The sequence below is a fragment of the Cloeon dipterum genome, chromosome 1, assembly GCF_949628265.1.
Source record: "Cloeon dipterum chromosome 1, ieCloDipt1.1, whole genome shotgun sequence".
Taxonomy (NCBI): Eukaryota; Metazoa; Arthropoda; class Insecta; order Ephemeroptera; family Baetidae; genus Cloeon; species Cloeon dipterum.
The window spans coordinates 37,815,022-37,822,361 of record NC_088786.1 but is presented as its reverse complement, the minus strand read 5'-3'; positions in this window follow the sequence as shown (position 1 = coordinate 37,822,361).

Here is a 7,340-nt window from a genome sequence, read left to right as displayed (position 1 = left end):
AGAAGTGCCTTAAAACTAAATTTTTAAGATAGTCTATGGTTGCGCACCATCTATGTTGGAATAAGCTTCAGGAGCAAATCTTAAATCTTCAACGTGAGGCCGCGAGCCGAGAATAATCAGGATGTGCCGCGGCAATATGCAACGAAACGTACCAAAAGCTGGCTTTCTTCCGCATTGTTCGCCCCTTTTAGAAATTTTTCCCTACAGAAGTTTTCCTCTGCCATATTTCAGCACCTCATTTTGTGATTTCCCAAATCTTTTGCCGCAAAACAGCGAAGATATGATAGCTTTTGATTTTCTCCCATATTCGCACACTCATTATTGAAATGGTTCTGGAAAGAGGTGAATATATAACTATAGGAAGGAATTATGATGCGCAGTGGTTTCCTATATTAAGAACTTTATTAAAGTTGTTGCTGTTGGCTGCGTGTGTTGACTGCGACTTGTGGTAGATGGGACGACATCGGAAAAGTGTAGACTTGGCTGCGTGCTGTATAATGTGGAATTGTGAGGCTCGGAGAATGGGACGGATTAAAGACTCGGGACGCGTCCGAGTGGGTTCGTCAGGGACTTCGGTGAAGCGTGGCGCAGCATCCGAAGTGTGGTACCGCTTAAGCCCAGGCGTGCGATCGACAACATCGGGGACGGAAGCTACATCGTCCTGCTGCGATGGAGATCTTTACGTCTTACAGGGTCCTCGTCCAGTTTGTCCTCACAATCAGGAATGGTCCGGTCGTCTAGGCTGCTGCAGGAATTCTCTCTTTTTGAATTGCGTCGCGTCGGTTTATATATGCTCGTCAAACAATGTGATTAGTCTGTTGTGTGAATTTGTGTGTTGCAGAATGGTCATTGTTTGACGGAATGTAGGTACCCTACATAACAATTAGTTGGCTGCTTCAACCTCCTTTTTTAGCAAGTAAATTTAGGGAAATATTTCCAAAATTTCAACATTTGCTACTAAAGGATGTCACTTAGAAAATGTGTAAAATATGTGAATAGAAAAAATTTAATATATATTAATTATGTACAAAAAAGAATGATGCTATAATGCATTTTGTATAACTATAAATGTCCCGCGGAAATTACTGACTCAAGAGCGTTATCTAACTCATTGAAACTCGTCACGTAAGAGGGATATTCATCCTCGGAAATATAATCCATCGTTCGAATCATACGAATTCCCTTGAGATTACTCAAGATTTCGCGTCTCTGAATCCGAGCTATGATGGTGGCGTTGTCGCTGAAGTCAATTTTCGTTAAATCAATGTGGACCTCTTCCAGAAGTGGCGCAGACAAAATGCTGGAAAAAGCGACTTCTTCAGAGACAAATCTGCAATGATATTAAACAACAAGATACATAACGACGGAAAAAATGTCAATTACTTAATGTTAAGCATGGAACATTTTAAAAGGTGGGAATATCTTACTCGTTTGAAGAGTACCATGAAAATCGTTTCAGTTGTTGCATCGCATCAACAGGTGCGTCATTCGCAGACAATGTGCATCGATATAATTCCAACCACTGGAGGTTAGGGCAGAAGTTGAAGATTTCGCTGAAGGCCATCTTCTCCTTGATACCAACACCCTGTAGAGACAACTCCTGCAGACTCTCTCCGTTTCTTTTCAGGAAGCACCTTAAAACGTGCGCCGATTTGCTGCCGCATTCAATCCATGCGCTCTCTATTTGTGGAAGGTGCGGAAATTCGTCAATTTCTTCAAAATCCTCCAGGTCAGTGGAAATAATCTGAAATATTAAGATAACAATTAATTTTTAGAATTACTTGATGGTAGTAATATAAAATATTGTGTAAATAAAGTCTTACCTGTATTTCCTTTAGTTTCTCAGCAAACCGTTCTACTAAAAGAAATAACTCTTGATTCGTTTTTGGCTTGAGTGTCAAATTAATGTAATGCGTATTATCTTTATATTTCAATCTCCATGTTGGAATCGTACGCTCCATGTTCAGGGACATCCACCCAAGGTAAAATTCTCGCGCGTCTATGTAGACGTACGCAAAGTCATCTCCGAAGGCGGCACATGAGAGGTCCACGTCAATTCTAACTTTACGAGCATAGATGCGATCCAATTTTTCGCATTCGCTAGTAATTCCGTAAATTCCTGACAGTGTAACATGTACGTTATGTATCTCAAGGATGGCCAAATTCTTCAGCTGAATAATCGAATTCAATTCGCGTTCTTCAAGCGAATATTCTCCATTGGCGGTTGGTCCATAGATTTTTAATTCCCTCAGGTTAGGAGTGTTCGCCCCCAAACACCTGATGAACTGAAATCGTAATTATAAATATTTTGTAATTAAGTATTTAATTCATGCATTTACCTCTTGAAAACGAGAGTTGGTCACAGTAGAGAGAGGGCAGTACATGAATTCTATATCACGGGTGTCAAGTTTTGTGTAGATTTGAGAGTTGATCAGGAAAGGCAGAAGAGCCCAGATTTTTTCAAGGTGATTCTCTTGACATTCGCATTTCAAACGATGGTTCTCTACCATTTCTAATATTTCTTTAAGCATTTTCTGTCGAAATGGTCCTGAAAATTAATCAGTTCTTCAATTAATTTGATTATTGTGATACAGTTTTAACGTCATATAATTTTTTTTAAAACTTCTGTTCACTGAATGGCCAAGAACACCGCTGAGCGGATACCATGGGGCCAACGTGGCCATCATTTCGCCTCCACGCACAGAGGTCATTTGAAACGCTACAAAGAACTAATTTCCATTCTCTTTGCCATCACTGACACTATAGATAACAAGTGTATTAGATACTAGAATTGCTTAATAAAAACTCCCATCACTTTGACAATCCTTTGATTGCCTTAAAAATTCAAGTCAACTACTGGTAATAGTTCTTAAATGAAAATATTTAAAAAGTATTACTGTCCATCTGACATTCTGTTCTAATAATTTTTCATGGAAATTTAAAAGCAAAAAAATTTTGAAATGTAGTTTAGTCATAAAATTTTTTGATCTGGCTTTGCTTACCAATAACAGTCTTAACAAGGTCCTTGGCGTAGTTGTCGATGTTGTCAACCACAGCTTTGATTGCCAGGTCCAAGAGTTTGGGTGGCTCCTGTAAGCAAAAATGATATCAAGATTTTTTTAGCAAGAAGTAAAGCGTATAAGAGGAAAATAACATTTGATTTGAGGCGCAGAAGTTTTTCTCGTGGCAACGAGGATGAAAGGCAGAAATAAAATTATTAGGCGACCTTTTGATCCAAAATTCTCTGTTTTTTTGAACTGAACCTGCACAAAATTTTCAAGTAAGCAATAAAAATGGTAAAAAACAAAAATTAATTTAATACGCGGGTGACTGTGCATCGAGAAAGGTGCGCGGATCGAGTTAAAGCTAGCGGATTGTCGGCAAAAGTTGTCAAAATTTCCGAATTTTCAGGAAATTCAGCAGAAATAATTTTTTGAAAGTAAGAATTGCCACTTCAAGGGTGCACTGCTAATGCAAAAATTGGTGCCGTCCTGCCTATAGGCCGATATCACAATATGTAATTGGCAAGTCAACTGCTCTGCAAAGGGCGGGCCTTGTCTCGAAAAAAATTCAACCCCACGGTAACTCAAGTTAGTATTGACGGACAAGCTGCGTGCGGCGCACCTGGCTGATCCAACCCTCCGACCTCCGGTCCGTCGGGCGAGTTACCGTCGAGAGCTATATTTCCTGACCGGAGGTTAGGTTGATTACCCTGAAAAAGGTAGGTTGAAACCAAGACCAAGTCGTTTCCAACGAGGGATCTTTGATGGGACGAACGGTTGAAGAAAAATCTATTTTTGTGTCGAAAAGCGTAAAATTTAATTTATATATTGGGTACAAAAATGTTGGCTCTGTCGCTCGGCGCTCTGGCATAACGTGCGCCACAGAACCGAACCACCCTTCACCCCCTCCCCTGCACGCGACTGCACCGCACGCCACAACCCGAACAAGGTGAGTGTACAAAATTATCGCAATATATTCTGAAAAGTGCCAGAAAGAGCGGAAAAAGAACATTTATTTTTATTTCCTGTGTTATTCTTTTTCAGGAAATTTCAAAATTCACGTTTTTTAATCCTCACATTCGTTCTTATAAAAATTTGAATGAGGGATCGGGTCGTAATTGGTCACAAAATGTTGCCAGATATAATTTTCACATCAAACCATCGTGAATTTTGCTCGATTTTCGTCAGCAACGCAGCGCAGGGGCTGCCAAAGTTGTGCTTTGCCTCTCTCACGAGGTCGAAAAGACTGTTCCTCTCGCCATAATCGACGTTATAAGGGGTGCGGAGCGAACAAAGTTGGCCGAGAAGGAAGACGATGATAGCGGCGAGAGCGCAGCTTGGCAATCTAAAGGGACGAGCGGGGGAGCGAGAGAATTACTCTCTTGGTCGCGTTTCGTCAGCGAGAGCGAATGTGTGCGTGTGCGAGAAGGTCGCGCGCGCTCGCGAGAGAGGATCTTGGCTCTTGCGCTGCCTCTCCTGTGGGCGCTCGAAAATTACACATCGGTACAGAACAATTATTAATGCGATCGTAATCTCGTCAGGAAAACCCTGAAATTTTGTCCCCCCAATTGCGAGTTAGTTCTAACAGCAAAATTCTGCGAACATAAACAACAATAACTTGAACCGGCCGCCCCCGCTGACCCAATTATGCACAATCATCACAAATTAAAAAATATATTTCACGCGAACCAAGTGAACCGGGACGCTTGGCTGTTTAAATGTACTAAAACCAAACTCGAAATGAATAGCAGCCACGTTTTTTATATTTAATCTTCTATAAATAAAGGACAGGAACTCGAATGAGAGTTTAAAAAGCTATTCTTACCATTTTTGTTGCTTGTGCAGCGGCAGCGGGAGAGAGAACAGAAACACACGTAGCGAGTGAGCGAGGGCGAAAACACGACTGCAAGCTGCCTCGCTGTTAAGGGAGAATCCACAGGTACCTCTTTTCAGAGCGCATGGCGAGTGAGAAGGTTGTTTTTGTTGTTACAGCTGGCGGAGGCCTCAACTGCTTTCGTAATATGTTGTGAAATCCTCCCTCATTTTTCTCTGCGACGCTTGACCATTAAATCACCTTTTACGCAATTTAAACAATATTTTCATCATAGCTCAAAACAATAAATATTTTTACTCAGCACAGAATTTTGTTTAAAGCTCTTTACAAGCAGGCGTTAAATTGCGCGGGGAGCAACAGGCTAAAAGAATAACTGAGCATAATTCCATATTATTTTTACTCGAGGCGAAATCAGAAGGTTCTCTTATTAAAAAATAAAATTATTTTAAGTGAGCGAGCCTGTTTACCAGATGTGTGATTTTTCCTGCCGCATCTCGCTGCTTTTATAAAGGCCAGTGGCGTTTTTGTTCTGTTTCCCTTGCTCGGGGGGCACGGCAAAATGCATCAATCACAAATATTTGGTGGGTGCAGCGGCGCAGGGATGAAGAAAATCGGCGGCAAGGAGAATAGAGAGACGGACCGCGCGATGCATGCGGTTAACCGCAATCAATTTTTTTTAATTACCTGCTCCAATTTTGAAACCTTTTCTTGTAAGGAGTAAGTTGAGGTTCCTAAATAAAATAGTTTAAAATTATTTGAGGCGCGAAGTTTCCGTCATTAAATAATTGAGGCGTAAAATAATCGGCGGTGTCTATATTTATTCATATTTATGCTTATTAATTTTTGTCAGATCAGGAAATAAAATATTTTAATAGCATTGAGTAAATCTAACCCGAATTAATCACTGGATTTAATCATTAGAATGTCACAGAAGCTCATTTAATTTTACTGAGCTGGGTGGTCGTCGCAGCTCAGAGAAAGATTTACTATGAGACAATTTGAGCGTTAAATACGCTTTTTCCATCTGCGCTGTTGAGGGGTGCAAGGTCGGTTTCGAGGGAAATAAAAGGTTATTGTCCACCGAAAGAACGGCGAGGGCGAGAGTAAAGCAGAAGAGGGAAAATAAGAGGCTGGAGGATGGAGCGAGCCAGAAATCGGGTAAGAGGATTATAGCGCGCGCGGGTTTTGGAAAATAATAAATAATGAAGAATATTAGCAGTTCAAATTGAAAACACGCATTTGGTACGTTTTAAATCAAATAATAGGATTTAAATCATGATGCTGATTAAATGATAATTAAATTAAGAAAATATTCAGATTAAATTCATTTTTTTCAATTTCAAGTTAAAATTAAAACACTCATTGAATATATTTTAGTTTTTCTCGAGCACACCAGGAAGGGAATAAAAAATCAACTATCGGTCAACTTGGCCTGTTTCTGGTTAAAAATCACTCACTTATCATAATTATTATCCCGCTGGTTAGAAACTCACCAGATGAAAAAAAGATGGTGCCTCTGAGCTTTCGGCTAGGGGGCAGAGGGGTGGTAGTCAGTTTCGAGGGAAAAAATGTTTTTCCATGCAGAAGAACGGCGGGAGAGAGAAAAAAGTGCAGGAACATGAGTATAGGAAAACGAGAAAATAATGAAAAGAGGTTGCAACAATATTAAAAAAGCCGGTCAAAATAATTTTTAGTTAAATTTTTAGTGGAAGTTTTATTTGATAACAATTTTGAACTAAACAAAAATTGATTTTTAATCAAACTAAGGAACAGGGAGAATCGCACAGAAGACTACGCAGTAACAAAAACTGCAGCCTAGCAGCTGACTGACACAAAAGTATTATAAACGAGGGCGGGGCAAAATGAATATTGATTTGTATCACAAAATTTTAATAGAAAACAAGGAATAAATTCAGCACATAATCAGAATTTGCCATTCTGCTCAGATTTATAATTATTTCCCTTTTTGAAACATATGCGACAACGTTTCTCAGGCATATATTTTTTCAGAATTTCAATTATTGCAATTTCAATTAAAAACTTAATTAGAAAAGCATCAAACTTATGAATGGATTATCAGGAAATAACTTTAGAAATATTTTACATAGTTTATTTGTGTTAAAGACGAAAAATAAATGTTTACATTGTATTTAATTTAATTAATTAACATTTCCTGCAATAAATAACATCCCTAATTTTGTTTTTACTGACGATTGTCAATATTTAAAGATTTAACTATTTTAATTAGCTATAAATTCTTTACTCAATAAATCGATTTACTTTTCTTCTTAACAGGAAACTGTATATAATATGTATTAATATAGCTATGAAGTGATGGGCGAGGAGGAACTCGTCACTTTTGTATCGCCGAGATAATGAAAGCCAGAACTTTGACCGCATACTATTTGTTTGTATTATAGAAGGCAAACACGTCGCCTATGCTTAGTTGATCAAACAAAATCAGAGGGAGTGATATTTTACACTTTTTCTTTATTAAAAATTAC